Source organism: Anolis sagrei, chromosome 1 (assembly GCF_037176765.1).
Source record: "Anolis sagrei isolate rAnoSag1 chromosome 1, rAnoSag1.mat, whole genome shotgun sequence".
In the NCBI taxonomy this organism is placed as follows: Eukaryota; Metazoa; Chordata; class Lepidosauria; order Squamata; family Dactyloidae; genus Anolis; species Anolis sagrei.
The window spans coordinates 128,856,347-128,877,559 of NC_090021.1; positions in this window are offsets into that span (position 1 = coordinate 128,856,347).

Consider the following 21,213-nt stretch of genomic DNA (forward strand, 5'->3'; position numbering starts at 1 on the left):
ACACCTGCTAACTTGTTTAGTATCAACAGAGATTGGATGTATTTATTAGAGCTGGGTTTAGATGTACTTCCTAATTTGCAGTCTTTTCTTCATTCGTCCATGCACTTACTTCTTACTTTGAACTTTTCTTTTTAAAAACATCTTAGGTAGGAGTGATTTTATATATTGAAAGTCTTCAGATGTCTACAGGGTGCTTTCACTTCTGCACATTAACACATAAAATACATTGCCATGGTGTTAGTTTGTAATTTGATTTTTTTTAAAAAAAAAAGAAAACAAACCAATTCATATCTCTCCCCTTCCCTTTTCATTATTTTGATATTGCCATTTTGATATTAATTCTCTAAAATATTCTATCCTTGACAGGTGACTTGGAGCTTGTCTACACTGGCCTAGAAATGAGACACTGTGAATGCATTGCTGACAGTCTTTATAGGTCACAGCAACCTCCAGTGAGTAGGGGTTTTTCGGCTTTAATCCAGCTCTGCCCCACTTCAGGTTTCTTTTTTGTGTGTATGTCAGGAGCGACTTGAGAAACTGCAAGTCACTTCTGGTGTGAGAGAATTGGCTGTCTGCAAGGATGTTGCCCAGGGAATGTCTGGATGTTTTGATGTTTGGAGCTGACAGGGGGAGTTCATCCACGCTCTCCCCAGATTCGAACCTTTGACCTGTCAGTCTTCAGTCCTGCTGGCACAAGGGTTTAACCATTGCACCACCAGGGGCTCCTCCCACTTCAGGCTCTGATATGGTTTGCACCAGTCTGCTGTTCAGATAGACACTGCCACTATTAGCCTACGCAATTGTTTAAGTGAAATGGATGGCTCACCCTCATGTCAGTACTAGGAGCCCCCGGTGGCACAATGGGTTAAACCCTTGTGCCGGCAAGACTGAAGACCAACAGGTTGGAGGCTCGAATCTGGGGAAAGCATGGATGAGCACCCTCTGTCAGCTCCTGCTCCCCATGCGGGGACATGAGAGAAGCCTCCCACAAGGTTGGTAAAACATAAAAATATCCAGGCATCCTCTGGGCAACGTCCTTGCAGACAGCCAATTCTCTCACACAAGAAGCAACTTGCAGTATCTCAAGTAGGTCCTGACACACACACACAAATGTCAGTACTGCCAATGTCCCCAGCCAACCACGGAGCTCTGTGGCTGATCACTGCAATTGTGCCTGGTGATGTCAGAATGGGGCACCTGGGTGATCAGCAAAGGATGGGAGATTGACCCCCTCCTTGTTGGTTGCATGGACACTTGTTCTGACAATAGAAATTTTCTCGGTCCTTCAGGGAAATTCTATGGTAACTTCCAGTGAAAGTAACTGGTTTTAGTAGAGTTCACTATTATCGGCGAACTCACCTGTTTTCCTCTTTCCATTGCATTGTGATTTTTCAGAAGTTTAACATAATTTTAATATTTTTTTAAAAAGCTTTAATTCCAGATTTAGCTTCATGCTGTTAGAACTCAGCAGTGACAAGATTTTTTTCTTTTCTCCCTTTTAATGTTACAAAATATTAGCTCAGTTTTCTTTTTCAGTATTTCTTTTTGTTTGCAAAAATTATTAAGGAAACATTTTTAAAGCATGAAACAATGGCAAGGTTTGGTACAGTTCTGTTCTTCATAGAAGGAACAATGATGCAGTGAACAACATATTCAAGGAAAGTATGCTCCATTGCTTTCTAACAGGAGTATTAACAAGGCATGGGAACCAATTTGTAATGCTATTTGAAGGTGCGCAATGACTAAACACATGTTTTGTAATGTCTTATAGACTCACTCCAATGTTGTGAGGAGGCTTGTTTTCTGTTCAACCTTGCAAGAATGCCATCCCATGGTTGAAGCAGCTGCCTCGCCTGTAAACAGTCAACAAGGAATTACACACACACTCCATTTTGCTGGAAGAATCTGTCCGCTCCACACTCCAAATGCTGAAGGCAACATCTTGGAAGTATTTATTTATTTATTTATTTATTTAAAGCATTTATACCCTGTCCTTCTCAACCTCTACAGAGGGACTCAGAACGGCTTCCAAACAGGCAACAATTTGATGCCAAACATAATATAAAACACATAATAAATACATCCACAAAATTAGAATAATTCTAAATATGTATTAAGAACCCGCTCACCAGATTAAAATCACCAGAATTAAAATCGTCATCCAAAGCAGTCCAAGTTTGGTCCAATAAATCTTGTCTTTCCCAGTAATAGAAGCATCAAGCCCAGTGAGATCAAGAAGCCCACAGAAGTCCACTGCTTGGTATAACTGTGATCATGGCTGATCCTGCTAGAACACAAACAATCCTAATTATTCCTGAGCACACAGATACCACAAACCTGGCACTATAGTAGTCACAAAAGGATTCAGGTACAGCAGTTGTGTTCATTCGAAGATGCATAAATGCAGGACATCTGAAGGAATATATCTGGGTGTTTAATGTGCAAACTTGAACTTTTTGTCATCTGCGACTGCTTGTAAAGTCAAAGGAAAAAACACAATTTTCTTCCAAATTTGCCTCCCCTCTTATACAGCCTTACTCCCCTCTCCCCCAACTTCTCCATTTGGGTTCAGAATACAATGAGTGCCTGTTAACCTTACAGGTAATAATCTTCCTTTCATTTATTGTTTCTTGCCACCTGACTAAACAGGACCCTATGCATATTTTTCCATTAACTTTCCTTTTGTACTGCTCAAATGTGTTCATGTCACACCTCTTCAGGCATAGCCTTATTATTCTGTCAATAGCATGTCTATACTGGTGCTTCTTTTATGCTAGCAAAACACAGTTCATTTGCACAATGAAGGTCACACTCCTTTGTTTAAAGATTAGCAGGGAATAAAACAGCGAAATCACTTGGTACCATTATAAAAAAGACTTTTTTTTAAAAAAAAAACAAAAAACAAGTTTTCTGTTTTGAATGGAGCTGCCATATTATCATATTTGATTTGCAGAAATACAGCCTCTAACCTTCATCTCTCTCTCCCACCACCCCCACCCCCACCATATCTCTGCAATAATGCTGGGAGAAAGGAAAAAATTAAATTGACAAAGGGATGTGTAGTGAATGACTAATGGAAACCTTTTCAGCACTGATACAAAGGCAACATAGTCTGATAAAACTGCCATAGTTGCTGTATTTGCAGGCTTCCTTGAGGCAGCCATGGGTGATAAGGACATTTCACACATTCTTCAGATCAAACATGGAGGTCTATACTAGCAAGGGACTTTTTAAAGTAAATAACAAGAAGGATATGGGATGCACCTCCATTTGCAAGTGCTCGTAAAGGTGAGGTATCTCATGTTATCTCTCAGAAATTTGTCAACTCCTGTACACTATGGTGAGCAGATCATTGCTCTGCGATGAACAGGGGAAAAAAAACAAATGAACAGATTTTTATTTCTGTCCCCCAGAGACAGGGCAGGTTATTATTATTATTATTATTAGTAGTAGTAGTAGTAGTAGTAGTAGTAGTAGTTTTTTCAACAGGAAATCACCATCTTTGTGAACAGGCCTGATGGTTAAACTGGCACACAGAAACTCAGTACAGGACAGCCCTCATACCCACTAGACTGATATTCACAGTTTCATCCATCAATTTCTGATAAACTATGCCTCTCTAGACATTTGGCAGGTCCTTCACCTCTATGACATTTTGTGGCTGGAGTACCTTCATTTCAATACGGTTTACTGTTATCTGCAGTTTTGTATAACCATGCAAAATCCGGAACTATATCCCCTGGGGTGGTACCGTACTGTATATCTTTCCTTGAATGTTGATGGATCTAGTGCCCCATCTGAGTTACAAGGAATATAAGAAGAACAACTTATTCACCCTTTAATGAACGGTGCTAAGAAGTGTAACTTTTTGGACAACAGATTCCCAAGTCCCCATACTAGATGTGAAATATGGGAATTGTAATCCAAAAGTAACTTCTTCAAGTATTGTTACTTCTCTAGATTGTAACTCAGCTAACCAATGACAGTCAGTGGCTACTATAATGATACTGTAATTGTCTATGAAACCCAGATTTTGAGAAACAATTGTGAAAGAAGACTCAAAATCTCATAGATCTTTCAAACCACATCATCTTTGTTTATGTTGCTTAAACTATGTGAAAGACCCTCTATTGTATTATAAATATTATTCATGATTTGATAGAAATAGCTAAGCCTCATAAACACACACACTCGCACCCATACAAAATGCCATTCATAGTGGGTCATTATGAGATCAGCAATAGCCTGGTCATTTAAAGTCTCAGTCTGGTGTGTGAGTATGCGTGCATTCTTCAGCTGTTCAGTGATGGGTCTTTGGTAGCAAAGGGGATATTAAAAGATTTTGACAGGCAACACCAGCATATGTTCTGATTTACAAATGATGTCGGGTTGCAGACATTTGGACGAATACCAGAAGCTTCTAGTCACAAGGTGTTCATGGGCAAAAGCCTGTTTGCACAGCCAGTTATCTTGGGATAAGAGGTCTTGAACTCACTTCAACCCCTGTTTGGTTAAAATGCTTTGGGAATGAAACCTATGTGGAAGTAAATTGAAAGAGAGGGGTTTTCGTGGGGGAGGGATGTCTCTTGATTTCTCGTCTTTACCTTGAACACATGCTCAGATACACAAAAGCAAAGTTGTGATTCTAATTGTTGGATCCAATAATTTTAGAAAGAAAAAAATGCAGTAAATTTAGACCATGGCCTTAATGTAACATGATGCTAGCATAGTAAAAAAAAAATCATTAGCAAAGGTGCACTGGATTTCCCCAAATTAGAAGTGATAGCCCTTGTGCCTCCTTACAATATTTTAGAAACACTTTAGAAATTCTTCACACACACACACACACACACACACCTTAATTTAGTAATGAGTATTGAAACATTTTTTTCATGGATCGTACAGGCTTACTGTTTTGTTTAGAGACTCCACCTAACAATTCTGTGGAGAGATTATGGAATACTGCTTGAGTAAGTGGGAAGCTTCTTGGCCTTTTGGCTAAGATCAAGTGCGAGTTATGAATAATTTCTCTGAACTACAGCCCAGAAGGCATTCCAAGGACTGAAAGTTAGATCAGGTTTCCTTGGGAGCTCTAGTTCAAAACAAAGCAGTGATGTTCTCCAGTAGATAATTATATATCCTCCCGAAACAACAAATACTGATCATGTGTAGGATGGAACTAAGGCAGTTAAAATGGGTTCTATCTACTATAATTGTGAAGTGTGGATACATTCATATAATACACATGAAAGAGAAATGATTGAAACAATGCCTTTGTGACTGATTCATTTTAATAATCCCAATTCACTACTTTTAAGAATACTTACTTAGGTGATCCCTTGTGGTCTGAGTCTGATGGCCCTCCAAATGTTGTGTCTTGGTTTTAGCGTTCGGTCTGCTGTGGTTAAAGTTTGCCATCTGTTCAATGGATGATTTCTATGCCAGTGAGAAGCTTCCCATCAACAAGATGAGGTATCATAGTGATGAAGATGGAAAACAAAGTTGGTGCAAATAACACATCCCTGTTCGACACCTTATTCCACCTTATATGGGTCACTTTGGGAGCCATTGCTGTCCAAGATTGTTGCCATCATATCATCATGGAGGAGCCGCAAGATGTTCACACATTTGTTAGGGCATCCAGTTGTGTGGGGTTTTTTTTGGTTTTGTTTTGTTTTGTTTTTTTGTTTTGTTTTTTTAGAATGACTGAGAGAGCACTGTGGTTCACTGTGTTGAATGCCTTTGCGAGGTCAATGAATATCATGTATAGAGATTGATTTTGTCACCTGCATTTTTCTTGGAGCTGTGGTGCAGTGAAGATCATGTCCACTGTTCCTCTGGAGGGGTGGAAGCCATTCTGCCATTCTGGGATTCTGGGAGCCATTCTGGGATTCTTTGAGTCTGAGAGAGGTAGAAGGCAATTTGCAAGAATTGTTGCAAGGATTTTCCCAGCTGAGGTTAGAAGGGAGATACCTCGATAGTTTCCACAGTCTGTTCTTTTCCCCTCTTTTAAAAGGGTGATGATGGTGGCATCCTTGAAGTCTTCTGAAATTTAAAAAGGTATTTAACATCAAATCAGGGGGTGCTGTGGTTTTAGCTATGAAAAGGTTTTTATAAGGGTTTTAAATTTATTTTTAATACTGTTCATGTTTAATCCCATTTTAATGTATTTTTAGATTTTAATTGTATTTTATTGGTTTTATTGTGAGTCACTTTGAGTCTTGGAAAAATGGGATACAAACAACAACAAACATTACCTTCTACTGTTCCTTTCAGATGGGGAAAATAAAGCCTAGTCATGTTATGTTGGAAAACCTGGCACCCCCACCCCCGGAAGTTTGTAGTTCTCCAAAGACACTGGTATAAAGTTGTTGTTTTTTTACTTAACGTCTTCAGATCTAGCAATTAGCATTACCGGCAGATAGACCAGCGATGGTCACTCTTCTCTGGAGATTATTCTTTTTTTTTCTTTTAAAGATCCCCAGATATGTACTGATACATATCAGTGCACAATTAGACCAGACCTGCAGCAGTGAATCTCATATAAAGACTTTATGATTTCACAACTCTTTAATAAAATGTATCTTTTCTTGTAACTTTTTGTCTATCTTATCTTTTTTACTCTCTGTTTTACCCAAGCCACAGGTGTCTTCATCTTCTTGCTGATCCTGCTGAGGAATTTCCTGGATATCTGGAGCTGGACAATGCCATAAAAAAGGTGACAATGGAGGCTTATTGTGGGCACATGTAGATCAGCAGATAGTTTCCACTCCCGATCTGATACACCAACCATTACTTGCTCAACTGATTGTCTCAATTGGGCTGAGAGATTCCTAGCTGCTGAAATAGGGACTCAAAGTATTATTTGACATCCAAGACTTGATTAAAGGAGATCATTACCTGAAGGCAGCAGCATCCCTGAAGCAATCAAGGTGCTGATTCAGACTGACCTCTCTGCTGGCCAGTCAGGAAGGGGAGAAGGTGGAGTGGGCAGTTTGAATAGCTGTCAAATGTATAAAACCTTGTGTCTCTGTATTTCATGTATGTTTGTACATTTTGGCATCAGCCGTACATGTATCCCCTCTGGCCAGATTGAATAAATCCCTGTTGCTTGACTTCACCTTGGTGAGTGAATTCTCAAGACTGAAACTTTGATCTGCTAGCATAATGATTGCCAGGCACAGACCCTCCATATCCATGGTTCTAGTCTAAATTTGACCTCAGTGTTGCATTAATATCATTAGTGACCCAGGGGCACAGCATACATCCTGAAGGCATCAGATCTTGGAAGCTTATCAGGGTCAAGCCTGTTTAGTGCTTGCATGGGGAACCAGCAAAAAATGACAGATACTGCAATCTGTATTTCAGAGGAGGGTAATGCTAAACCACCTCTGAGTATTCTTTGCCTGAGAACATCCTATGTAACTGGAAGTCACGGTTAAGGTAGAAGAAAGTCAAAGTGAGTTGACTGGAAAGTTACAGCATGACTGAGATTTTCTTTTTCTCACACACTGTCATAAAAAACAATGACACTGAATTCATTACAGCAGTGAACAGTCAGCCCTTTACTTTTCTTTTTCTTACGTATGGTGGAGGCTAATATCTGCATATTTAATGATGAGTAAAAGTAGGCATCATTTACTACAATTGTACCTTTACTTTCAGATTTTACTTTCTGTGACTTATTATGAGCTCTGCACTAAAGAAAGCATGCTTTTGTTATTGAAAAATCTGTTGTGTTTCACATTTCCTTTAAAATGTAGACATGTAGATTATCCAAATACATGTCATGGTAATGTCAATAAATTTTAAAGAGTGAGAAAGCATAACACTGTTGTATGTAGATGAAGCTCTAGTTGGAGGAAAAGTTGTCCATAGGAATGGTGGTATTCTACACTATGATCACCAGGCTTATTTTGATAGCTGTAGAATATTATGGATGTCATATGGTGAGACCCACAGGCTCCCTGGCAACTTGCACACATGTAAGGCAGAAAGCAACAGCTTGCTCCAAGTGTTTTCCAAAAAGATGACATAGTTAGAAAAATCCACCCGGGAGTTTGTCACATGGAGGAGACCGTCTGGAAAGGGGCACTTCTTCCCTATGGATCTGCCTCCATGTTATCACACACTGTCATAAAAAACAATGACACTGAATTCATTACAGCAGTGAACAGTCAGCCCTTTACTTAAATGAAAATACGATGAACAATTGACATGTACAAATTATTGTTTTACTGGATCTATATTATTCTCAGCCTTTTAATTTTGTGTTTAAAGTTCTATGTATGACCAAGAGTGATGAGACAAATGTGGAGAATAGCTGTGATTTTTTAAGTTGTTGGGTAGGTGGGATGAATAGAGAGAGAGAGAAAAGTAAATCTAGCAGTTTAAAAAAAAACACACGCATAACTGCAATGAGCCAATACCAAAATGAAAAGTGAGATCAGTAAAGAGAACAAAAATGCACAGTAACTTTCGAGTTGTAAAATAAGCAAGTAATTCCGTCAGTTACTGAGATCTGAATTTTACAGTGCTAACAGGATTTGCTACTAGAAAGACAACAGGGGTGACCTGCATAGCAGAAATAGGAATGGTAAAAGAAGCATTATGGCATTGGCAGCCATTTTAATTTTTCCCAAACTTCAAAACCTGCAATACAAATCAAATCTGTAGTGAAGTTAGGGATACAGATCTGACAAAATCCTTCACTTCCTAAAAATTATCTGACTGGATAGTGGTTGGTGGGTGTGGGGATAGCACACACTGCATGTTTTCTCCCAACTTCCAGGCCACGGCTACCTTGTGAAATTCGGAAGCCCAAATACTTGACATTGGTCTTTCATAATTAGGTCTTTTTCTTTGAAACGCGGTATTCCTTCTCATAGAGCAACTGCAACAATTCTCATGCTGATATAGTAGCCATTCTGTCCAAATGGCCACTCATCTTTAGATTCAAACTCTCTTAATCGAATTTAGTTTCCATTGCAACCAATAGTTCCACTTACTCATTATGAAGTTTGAATTACTAAAGAAAAAAAATTTCTCAGTAAAATATAGACTTGCATTTGAAGCAGATTCATTTAACTTAATTGTCAGTGAAATCTACAGAAGTTGCATCATGGATACCTTATATCATTGATTGCAATGGGTTTGTTTTTTCTTCATGAAGGATCTGTACACACTTTCAACATGCACAGCTTCATCAGAAAAGAGCATATCTGCTTGCCTACCTCTCACAAGGATGCCTTGCAGAGGATAAACAAGAGAAGAACCAGTCCATAGCTACTTAAGAAAATTTTACTGGAATTTTGATTTAGGAACACTGACAAGACCTGTTATTTCTGGACACTTGCTATGCAAACCACTTTTTTCTTATTTGCAATAAAACAGTTATTGACTGGAATCTGTACGATAAGCATGGAGTATAAGTACTCCATGAGTTTGTCTCTGTGTCTTCCACCCTTAGTAGTTGCCAAATTTTGTCAAACTGGGGTGATCATGATTAAATGACCATGGAGAGGCACAAAAGGATGGAAGGAGGCACTCAAGCAGCTATTTGCTACAATTGCAACTACTGCTTTAGTTTGCTGGAGAAAGAGGCAGAGAAATGATAATGTTAGTCTACTGCCTCTATCTCTAGTGAACTGCAGAAGAATGAGGGATAGTTCCCTACTTCTTAGTCACCTCCTAATTCCCCTCCCCCCACTTGCTTTATAGCAGTGGGTCAGTAGGGCTTGTGCAAATGTGAGGAGCAGATATTGGTTGGGAGCTTGAGAAGTTAGGGTATAGCTCCATACATTGTTCAAAGTAAGGCATATACATACCCAAAGCACATATGAGTGTGCTTTATGAGTGAGTACTTGTTTTGAACAGTATGAGGGGCTGTTTTCTATATAATGTAATATTATTTGCAATGCTATACAATATGACCTTTGTAGCAATGGGATGGGTATCCACATTTTCATTTATCCACATCCAGCAAAATATGTCCTCTCTAGACAGTTTGTAGGCCCTCTAGCACAACTATACTTGAGCCAGAAGTTGTTCAATAGAGTTGGCTCTTACCCAATTTCACATATCCATGCAAAATCTGAGAATGTATCTTCAGCAGAAACGGGAATCATATTATATAACAAATATGAAAAGTATAGAGGTTGTTGTGGGTAGATCATAGACGCAGGTAGAAGTGAGAAAGCAGAGATGAAGGATGCATCTACGCTGTAGAATTAATAGTTTGACCCCACTGTTTAATTCCTGTGTCTCAATGCTATGGAATCATTGTAGCTGTCATTTGGTGAGACATCAGCACTCTTTGACATGGAAGAATAAAGATCTTGTAAAATAACCATGCCCAGAATTCTATAGCATTGGACCATGGGAATTCAAGTGGTGTCAAACTGCATTGCTTCAAGTGTGTAGATCTATTTTAGACTGGAATCATACTGCATTTAAAAGGATGCCTATGCTTTTAAAGTAGAACATGATACACAGCTGTTAGTTACATGCAATGCATAGTGAGTGTTTCGGCCAGCATCCTTAAGACTACCTATCTGTTCTTCTGAACGGAAGCAATTGGAATTTGCAATAACAACATGTGGGAAGGCAGAGATATCTGTAGAAATAAAGGCACAGACTTCGCACATCCTGATGGCTATGCCAGTGCTCAGCCAGAGGTCACATCTATCCACTAGCTCCTCACCATCTGTTTCTGCAGAATATGTTTGGAAAGACTCTCAAAGCCCCTGAGACAGAGCAGTGAAATTACACCAGACAAAGAAATAAAAAAGGTTGGGTGAGGCAGAAATAAGAAAGAAAATTCAAAGTGTGTCTTTATGTGGACACAAAGTGAAACCTGTACTTCCATGAACCTTTGGGACTGACTGATGCAAGCAGAAGTGACGATAACAACTGAGAAGCAATCCAGGTCTCTCCACTGTGCGGTGTGCTATAAATATAACATCATGGAGGCTACAAAGAGACTCCAAAAACATGATGCAAATAAAGAAGCATTTCCAAATTCTCTCCCAACCCCCAAGATTTGAATGGAAGCCAAACTTAAATGGAGGTCTGAGAAAGTTTTAATTCCCAGTTGAACTTTCAGTTTCACGGGCTTTTGCATTTTCTGGATATGAGAAGTGAGGTGCTGAAATGCCAAAGGAAATTTATTATCTGAGATTTCAAGCCCAGTTACAAGTTATCAGCCTGGGAGATACATTTCTGATTTTCTCTCCTCGGCTTGGGTGAACCTCAAAACCTTTCAAGGGGGCTGCAGGGGGCAGCAGCTGGCAACCGCTAAGGGAGTCAAAATTCCTCAGCTTAGCTTGGGAACAGCTCCAAGGATTTTGATCCAAGATTTGAATCAGACTAATTCAGGGTTATTGGGGGCCTGTCTGAAACTATGTATCCAGCCCTGCATCAATATTCAGCATCTGTTCACTGCATGTTATTTTCAAACTCCTCACAAGGAGGAAGAAATATGTTAGGAAATTAAAAAGAGTGATATGGTAGGGACTTGTCTTCACACAAATCTGAATAGTGAGGAAGTCTGATCCAGCCAAGGGCCCGAATCTCAAGCTAACCCATACTCCAAGGAATTTATCTCTATGTCTCAGTGTGATGTTTTCCTGTCACATTAAGGACTTGTAACAGTAATAGATAAGTACTGGAGATCCAGAAAACATTTTTACATCCTTTGGGTTCTACAAGATTTAGAAATGCCTAGCACCACGTTAATCCTGGAATGCCAAAGCTGGGTGCTGCATGATTCCACTCCAACATTTTTCTTAACACATTTTGAGCAAAGTACACACATTATTGCAAACAATATTCCATAATATAATTGTATTCTGTCTGTGTTTTCACTTCTATATATACTGTGTGCATATTCCACGCATAAACAAATGTCTGCAGTTTTCTGCAAGAAACTACATTATAAAATTACGAGACGTTCAAATCTCAAAGATAACTATTTCTCAGTCTCCATACAGAAACTGCCAAGTGGCCAAATTCTTATCAAAATGAAAATTGAAAATCACCCCCATTGTACATCCATAGACAAAGAAAGAAATTCTGATTTTATAGTCTACATATGAACATATGAACTATTTGCCCATCCTTTGTAAGAGAAAGCTGACTTAGACAAATCTTGCTCTCATTCATCAAGGTAATATTTATTGTTTATTTAAGTTACCTCTGATATTACCAATGGAATAAGTAAGTTAGCAACAGATTGAATTGTGGCATCTGAAATGTTTACTACGTTACCAGCTGCATGTACATTGAAGCAATCACAAGATCTCATCTGAAACTCTACCAGAATCCACAGACCAAACATTCACAATCGAACAAGTGATTTGTACAAATTGAACCTGAATTAATACACTATGCAACACAGTGATGGCCTTCATCCAAGCATTTTAGAAGTGCATTTACTCTGTGTGTGAGAGAGAGGGGGGGAGAGGGCAAGAGTGTAATAGTTGGCTGTGCTTGGTTTGGACAGAAGACACCCCAAGAGATGTAAAAGTGACTTCTTGGCTGTCTATCCAAGACCCACTATTTGGGAAAAAAACCTTTCTCCTTTGTATATTCAGATCAAGTTTTTTTTGTGGATCATCTCACAACATCTGCCTTCATTATAATTATATTTCTATTTCAGCTGCAACAAGCTATTTACAGATGAGTCTGTTCATAAAGAGCTTTATAATTAAGCAAACAGAAATATCTTTTTATGGGATGAAGATCTAGGGGTGATAATCACACACAAAATACACAGCAACAGTTGTAAATTGTGTGTTTAACGTTGGTTATATAGTTAGTGGTGTGCTCAATAAAGCCTGACATGTCTTTGTTCTCAAATATCAGGAAATATGGTATTTGGCATCCCATTGTAAGCATTCCTATTACATCAGAAAAGACCATATTTTTGAGGTGTGACGTTGATTTCAAGCAACAATGCAAACAGCCTCCCCTTTATTTCAACTGTTCTTCCTCAAGTGCTCATTTGTCTGATATTTTCAACAGAGACAGGCCAGAGTCATTCGGCCCTCAAAAAGGGACATACTTATTCGTGATTTCAAGCAAAATTAGCCATTTTTTTTCTTACTTAAGAATTATCCAGGGAATCCAACCACTAAATATTTGTCATTTTTGTTATATGCCGTCAAAAATGCTCAGACTTATGACAACCCTGTCTTACAAAATCCCTAATAAGCATTGGTGATGTCATTATAATTGGGGGGGGGGGTAGCTGTGATCTATAAAGACCATTTCAACCTGACCAGACTATCTACTAGGGAACTGAATCACATGGAGTGTGTGTACCTGAGTCTGGAAGCCAGGGATAGACTGGGGATTATTCTGTGAGTGTACCGTCCTTCCAGTTGCCTCACAGACTCCCTGGCTGAGACTCACGGAACTGCTCTCAGAGGGATTGTTGGAGTCATCCTTGCTTTTATTTCTGGGTGCCTTCAACATGCCACTGGAGGCCAGTTTGTCAGGTGCAGCTCGGGAGTTCATGGTAACCATGAAAAACATGGGCCTATCCCAGTTGGTATCTGGTAGGGCTGGGCGGTTCCGTTTCGTTAATTCGTAATTCGTTAAAAATTCGTTATTTTTTTTATAACGAAGCAATAACGAACCATTCTGGAGCAACTTAAAAATGAAACGAATTTTTTAATTCGTTTCGTAAATGCTTCGGATTCGTTATGTATTCGTTTTGTTATCGGTTTGAGGTCATTTCGTTATTATTTCCACATGTCTGGGGCAAGTTTTATAGTTGTTTTTTGTTTAATTAGTGAAAAAAAATTATAATATCACACCAACAGTCAACAACAGAGGGAGAGGGAAGCTTCAGAAGTTCCCCCTGTCCCATTTGGAGGTTTTTTAGCGTATTGCGCGGTCGCGTCCGCCATTAATGAATCAATTCGTTATTGTTTCATATTTGTTTCATTAATGTTTCGTAATTTTTTTTACATTTACGAAATTTCGTAAATATCAAACTTTTTAAAAGAAAAATTTCGGAATTCTTTTAAATATCGAAACACAAAAACCCCCAAAAAACGAATCGATTTTAGAAACAAATTTTTCCGTTGTTACCCAGGCCTAGTATCTGGACCTACACATTCGGCAGGTCATATATTTGATGCAAATTTTCAGATCAAAACATATGGATCTCTGGGTGGAGGTAACCAATATCCCTGACTTGTCATGGACAGATCATTTTCTGGTCAGGACCAGTATCACAGCTACTGGATCATTGATGTTGCAATGCTAGGTGACATCAGAATTGATGAGAAGTGACTCAAAAAGCTTACACAATATGAGGATTTAAAGATTGAACTGCAAAGACTCAGGCACAAGCCAGTAATGGTGGTCCCAGTGGTGATTGGCATACTGGGTGCAGTGCCTAAAGACCTTGGCCTGCACTTAAAAACAATCAGCACTGACAAAATTACCATCTGTCAGTTGCAAAAGGCAACCCTAGTTGGATCTGCACACATTAATTGCCAATACATCACACAGTCCTAGACACTTGGGAAGTGCCTAACGTGTGATCAAATACAAAAGCCAGCATAATGATCTTGTTTGCTGTGTACTAATCTTGTTATGTGTCTAATTATTATTATTATTATTATTATTATTATTACACCACCCTATCTCTCCAAAGGGTCTCAGGGTGGTTTCCAACAAATATGGCAAACATTTAATGCTTACAAAGAATATATAAACAAATTATATCAAAACAGAATACATCAAACAATATATAAGCAACCTAACTATAAACTTAATACCAAATAAAAACCAACCAAAAATACAACTTAAATAACCCATAACTGACATAATCATATAATATATATGAACAGGAGAAAACATTTCTAAAAAGCTAAGTCCTTGTTAAGAGATAATGGCTAAATAAACAGTTATGGTATAGATCGCAAAAGGAGGGTGGACTAGCACTACCTAATATAAAAAAATATTATGAAGCAAGTAGATTAAATTTGGTTATAGAAGGAATGGTTAAAAAAGAGGGAATAGATTGGCTTAGTAATGAATCAGGAAAAGTGGAAGATGAAACTTGGAATATATTTTTTAAACAGCTTACTAGAAAAGAACTGAGGGAAATTAGAAACCCAATGCTGAGCAACATACTGAAAGTATGGAATAAATACAAGGGGAGGTTAATAAAGGAAGGATCAATTATAACCCCAATAGTGATGGAAAAGAAATTCCCCAAAAATTTAAAAAAAGCAATGGATAAAAAGGTAAGGGAAATAAATTTAGATAGAATAGGGGATTGGATGAAGGTGGAAATGAAGAGGGAAAGGATGTTGGAAGAGTTTAAAGAAATAAAATTATCATGGTTTCATTGTATACAACTAGAACAATGGTTAATAAACTGGAAAAAAAATAATAGAAATGGAAGCCAACTCAATCAATTCGAACAAATAATACAGAAGGGAAGGGCAGTAGAAGAACATGAAAACTTGAGAGGTATAATTAGCAAAATCTATAAGATGCTAATTGAAATGAAGGATGGGAAAATAAAAAAGAGTACCCTTAAGGAGATTTGGGAAGAGGATTTAGGGATAAAAATAAGTGAAATAGAGTGGCAACAGTTATGGGGACAAAGACATTTAAAAAATTTATCGATACGAGTTAAAGAAAATTATTACAAGTTAATATGGAAGTGGTACTTAACACCGGTAAGAATAGCATATATGAATAAAAACAATTCAACAAATTGTTGGAGAGGGTGTAAAGAACCAGGAACATATATACATATGTGGTGGCAATGTAAATATGTAAATAATTTTTGGGAGAAAGTATTTAGAGAAATAGAAATTATAATGAATATGAAAATAGACAAAAGTCCTAGTATAGCCTTATTATCATTATATACCAATAAGCAACTGAAAAAGGAGGATAAAGAAGCGATAACAAACTTACTAACTATAGCAAGACTGCTCATAGCAAGGAATTGGAAAAAAGAAATGAACATACAAATAGAGGAGTGGTATAAGGAAGCATGGAAAATAGCATTAAATGATAAACTGACATGCATATTAAAGGTTTAAAAAGGTATATGGAAACAAAGTGATTTTGATGCTATATGGGGAAAAATTGTGGTAAATGGATTAAAAAATAAGGAAGGAAAATTACCGTCACAAGAAGAAATGAAATTTTGGACAGATGAAATGTAAGAAATGTGGCTTGAGACGGGTGGATGGGAGCACTGAGGTGAAAAAAGGGGGGGGGAAGAGAAAAGGGGAGGAAATGTCAAAGCAAAACAACAAAACAACATGTTAAAGACGTTGATGTATAAAATGCAATAGTATGTAATAATTGTGATAAATCAATAAAAAAAAATTTTAAAAAAAGAGATAATGGTGCGTGCTGCAGGAACTTATCACAGTATCTCAGTGCTATCCCATTATAGCTTTTTATTCATCTTGTTGCAATACCTTTCTATATTCACAGGAAAAAAATACCAAAAGCCAAGAACGCTGCCTTAGCAGAACTAAATTCATATGCAATGAATATGAATTATAAAATTTTGATATTCCAGATAATCACATGACATCAATGGTTGTGTTTCCTGTCCCTCTTCTGTGCAGTTGCATAGCTATGGCACAGAAAAATTATTCACAGAAGTTATGCTCTGGATAGGGTCACACATGGAAAGGAAGGTGAGGTCAATGATGTTGTGTGAAACACTGGTAGCAAGCGCAATGATAATAAAGGCAGCACCAATGAGCTAGTGAAGGAAAGTGTGAGGGGACGTTATTGTACAAAGCCGCTATTCCCTCACAGTTGTGCAAGCAATATTAGTGGATACCAGCTAATTGGCACTGTTATTCTCTAATCACGTAATAGTGCCAATTAGCTAGTTCGTCGTCCCATGGTCACACTTCCACATCGCTTTATAACTTGCCTTCTTGCTCTTCCAATACTTATGTTGTTGTTGTTTCAAGCAATTACGCAGATACATCATGGTTTAAAACCCATGATGGTTGTGACAAAATAGCCTCATGTGATAAAATCCTCAGAGTGTTTTATATAAGTAGAAACATACAGTTCCCATCTCCATCTCCATAAGAGAGCCCAAGGAGCAATTAGGAGAAAGTCTGGAAATGTTGACCACCAATTTCCAGTGCTTCTTGCAGTTGTCAATCCAACACACGGGAATATACCCCAGAACTTATTTTATTTACCTTATTTATTTATTTTTACCTTACTTATATACCGCTGTTCTCAGCTCGAAGGCGACTCACAGCAAAATGGAGTACAGGTGAATAGTGTTGCTATGACTCCACTCTAACTGCCACGTGGAATCCTGGGATTTGCAGTTTTTGGAGAGGCATGTAGGATTCTCAGCCAGAAAGCACCTCTGATACCTCTGACAAAACTACAACCGCCAGCACTCTTTGGATACAGTCATGGCAGTTAAACAACTATCAAAATACAATGCAGAAGGGGGCAAAGTTGGGGAGATTTTGCTTTGTTAACAGACTCTTTTGCCAGTGTTTGAATAGAAAAGAATGGGGAATGAGGACGGCTGTTAAATATTATCAGTTCTTTGCAGCAGGGCCAGTATTTTACTGTTTTTTTAAAAAAAACACCTTTTATAAATGGAAATCTTGCTCATTACTTTTTGCTCTTTTTGTCTAAATTTTTTTGGCCATCATTTAGGCTATTTTAAAAAGAGTTGAGAGCTGTTCAGATTCAGCACTGAAAACAGCCTTGCTGGAACTCATTTGGAATGGGCAAAGTTTCGCCTATTGTGTTAAATTCCTAAGGGCTTGACTATTTTTGAATCAGATTACCCTTTTATTAGGTACAACTGTTTTTACATTGAATTCTTGTGATTAGTGGTGGTCAGAGGGTTTTGGAATTTTCAGCATTGTACACAAATGACATGGGCAAAATCTTCTGTAAACATTTCCTAAGCTTTTGGCAAACTTTCCTCGGCAGCAAATATTAACTCCAGATAGTGTTTATTGGCTTTTACAAAATAATTGCCGTAATAGTGATATCTAATTGCGAAAGGTAAGAGTGCACTCCAGCCAAAAATTAATCAAGTTGCGGGGAGGGGGTAACAGAAACAGATCAGAAACAATTTAGTTCTTCCTTCTCACTTGGTTCATATTTGGAATTGTACACTTTCTCCCCTGATTATTTTACTTCATTTTCCATCATTGACTTCATACATAATTTTTCCTCAATTACACCAGTCTTTCAGATATATATTAAAACAATGGTTGTCACAATATGGAGTAATCCATATGAGTTTGAATCTAATGTGTGCTCACATAGAAGTTAAATATATGCCTGTGTATGTCTGGTTTTGGCCACTGCAGAGATTGGTCCTCTCTTCCTCCATCTGCCCCACCTGCCATTGGGGCTTTGGTCCTGCCCCAATGGTAGGTGCTAAATTTGTGGGGATTTAGTAGCAAAACGTACCAATTTTCTGTTAAATCCCCATCTATTGACAACCAACCGCATCTGGAGAAGAGCAGGAAGTATCCCATAATTTTTTAATGTGAGCTGCTGAGTCCTCTGGAGGGTCTTGGTGGACCTTGGCAAATGATGCAGTTTTTCACATCTGGCTAAGGGGACATAATCAAACATTTTTCCAGTTCTTCTCCTTTAGGCATGAATGACATTGTGTGAGGAACCTCAGTGGAAACCTAATAGGTTTACATCATGCTAAATGTCTAAAAATAGCAATTTTTTTCCTATGTGACTAGTATACAACTCTGAAACATGCAGTTGTGCAACCATTCAATACCATTCTCTAGACCAGTATTTCTCAAACTCTGCTTTTCCAGATGTTTTGGACTTCAGTTCCCAGAAATCCCAGCCAGCTTACCAGCTGTTAGGAATGGTGGGAGCTGAAGTCCAAAACATCTGGAGGAGCATAGTTTGGGAAACTCTGCTTTAGTGCCACCATGTTCAGCACAGTTTGAATCTCCTGCTTAATTAAGCAAAGCTTGGAAAATTTACTTATGGACTAAAACAAGAACTCTTGTGGCAAGACCATAGTATCTATTTGGGAGCTCTGCTTTTTTACAGGGGTTTTGTGTAAGTGCTGTGTCTCCTCTTTACCCTCTCAAGTCATCTCTGGTTACTTACAGCAAGCTGGCTTCAGGAAAGGCAAAAGCTGCACATCGCAAGTGCTGAACCTGACTCAGCACATAGAAGATGGCTTTGAAAAGCAGCAGATCACAGGAGCTGTCTTCATAGACCTGTCAGCGGCTTATGATACTGTGAACCACTGCCTCCTCCTGAGAAAAATGTATAATATCACAAAGGACTACCATCTCACCCATCTCATAGGAAACCTGCTACAAAACAGGAGCTTTTTTGTTGAGTTCCAGGGCCAGAGAAGCAGATGGCGGAAACAAAAGAACGGTCTGCCTCAGGGGAGTGTGCTCACTCCATCCATGTTCAACATCTACACAAATGACCAGCCACTGCCAGAAGGGACAGAGAGTTTCATCTATGCTGATGATCGTGCAATTACCGCTCAAGCAGGGAGCTTTGAGATGGTTGAACAGAAGCTCTCTGAAACTCTAGGTGCTCTAACTGTCTATTACAGGGGAAACCAACTGATCCCTAATCCATCTAAAACACATACATGTGCCTTTCACCTTAAGAACAGACAAGCATCCCGAGCTCTGAAGATCACCTGGGAAGGAATCCCACTGGAGCATTGCAGCGCACCCAAATACCTGGGAGTCACTCTGGACCGTTCTCTGACCTACAAGAAGCATTGCCTGAACATCAAGCAAAAAGTGGATGCTAGAAACAATATCATACGAAAGCTGACTGGCACAACCTGGGGATCACAACCAGATACAGTGAAGACATCTGCCCTTGCGCTATGCTACTCTGCTGCTGAGTACGCATGCCCAGTGTGGAACACATCTCACCACACTAAAACAGTGGATGTGGCTCTTAATGAGACATGCCACGTTATCACAGGGTGTCTGTGCCCTACACCACTGGAGAAATTACACTGTTTAGCCGGTATTGCACCACCTGACATCCGCCGGGAAGTTGCAGCCAATAGTGAAAGGACCAAGGCAGAGACATCTCCAGCTCATCCCTTGTTTGGGTATCAGCCAGCACGTTAATGACTTAAATCAAGAAATAGTTTTCTTAGATCTACAGAGACACTCGCTGGAACACCTCAGCAAGCGAGGGTTCAAAAGTGGCAGGCTCAAACCCAGCACCTCAATCCGTGGGTGATACCAGATGAGAGACTCCCCCCTGGGCACACAGAAGACTGGGCGACTTGGAAGGCGCTGAACAGACTGCGCTCTGGCACTATGAGATGCAGAGCCAATCTTAAGAAATGGGGCTATAAAGTGGAATTCACAACATGCGAGTGCCGAGAAGAGCAAACCACTGACCGCGTGCTGCAATGCAACCTGAGCCCTGCCACATGCACGATGGAGGACCTTCTTGCGGCAACACCAGAGGCACTCCAAGTGGCCAGATACTGGTCAAAGGACATTTAATCAGCTACCAAGTTTGCAAACTTTGTGGGTTTTTTTAATCTGTTTGTTTGTTTTGTTCTGTTAGAAATGTAATACAATGTTCTGGTTGCGGATGGCACGATAAATAAATACCCTCTCAAGGCTCCTCGAGTAAAAACACATTGAGCATTGCTTATGTGCCTTATCACCCTTTCCCCCATTCCTAATACACTATGAATACAAAAGCATAAGTATTCTAAAATCTGAAAAAAAATCTAAAATACTTCAAATCCCAAACTTTTTAGATAAGAGACTCAACCTGTAGTTAATGTTGTGTTGTAATGTTTTATAGGGAGCCAATGTGGCATTGTGATTTGAGTTATAGTGGGATTCCAGGAGATCAGGGTTCAAACTTCTGGCTCAGCCAAGGAAGCCTATTAGGTGGTCTTGTTTAGTCACACTTTTTTAGCACTTCAGAGGAAGACAAGGAAAAAAAACTCTGAATAAATCTTACTCATAAAATCTTAGAACGAGGTTGCTGTAAGTGGGAGTCAGCTTGAAGGCACAGTAAACAATAGTGTATTATAACTATGTTTTTCTTTTTTGTTTATTTCTTGGTATTTTCATGAATGGATGAATGCCTCTGAGTACATTGTGTTGTGAAAAGTGTGGTATACATATAAATGGGTTGTGGTGGCTCTGTGTGGAAGCTGCCATTTTATTTAGGGGG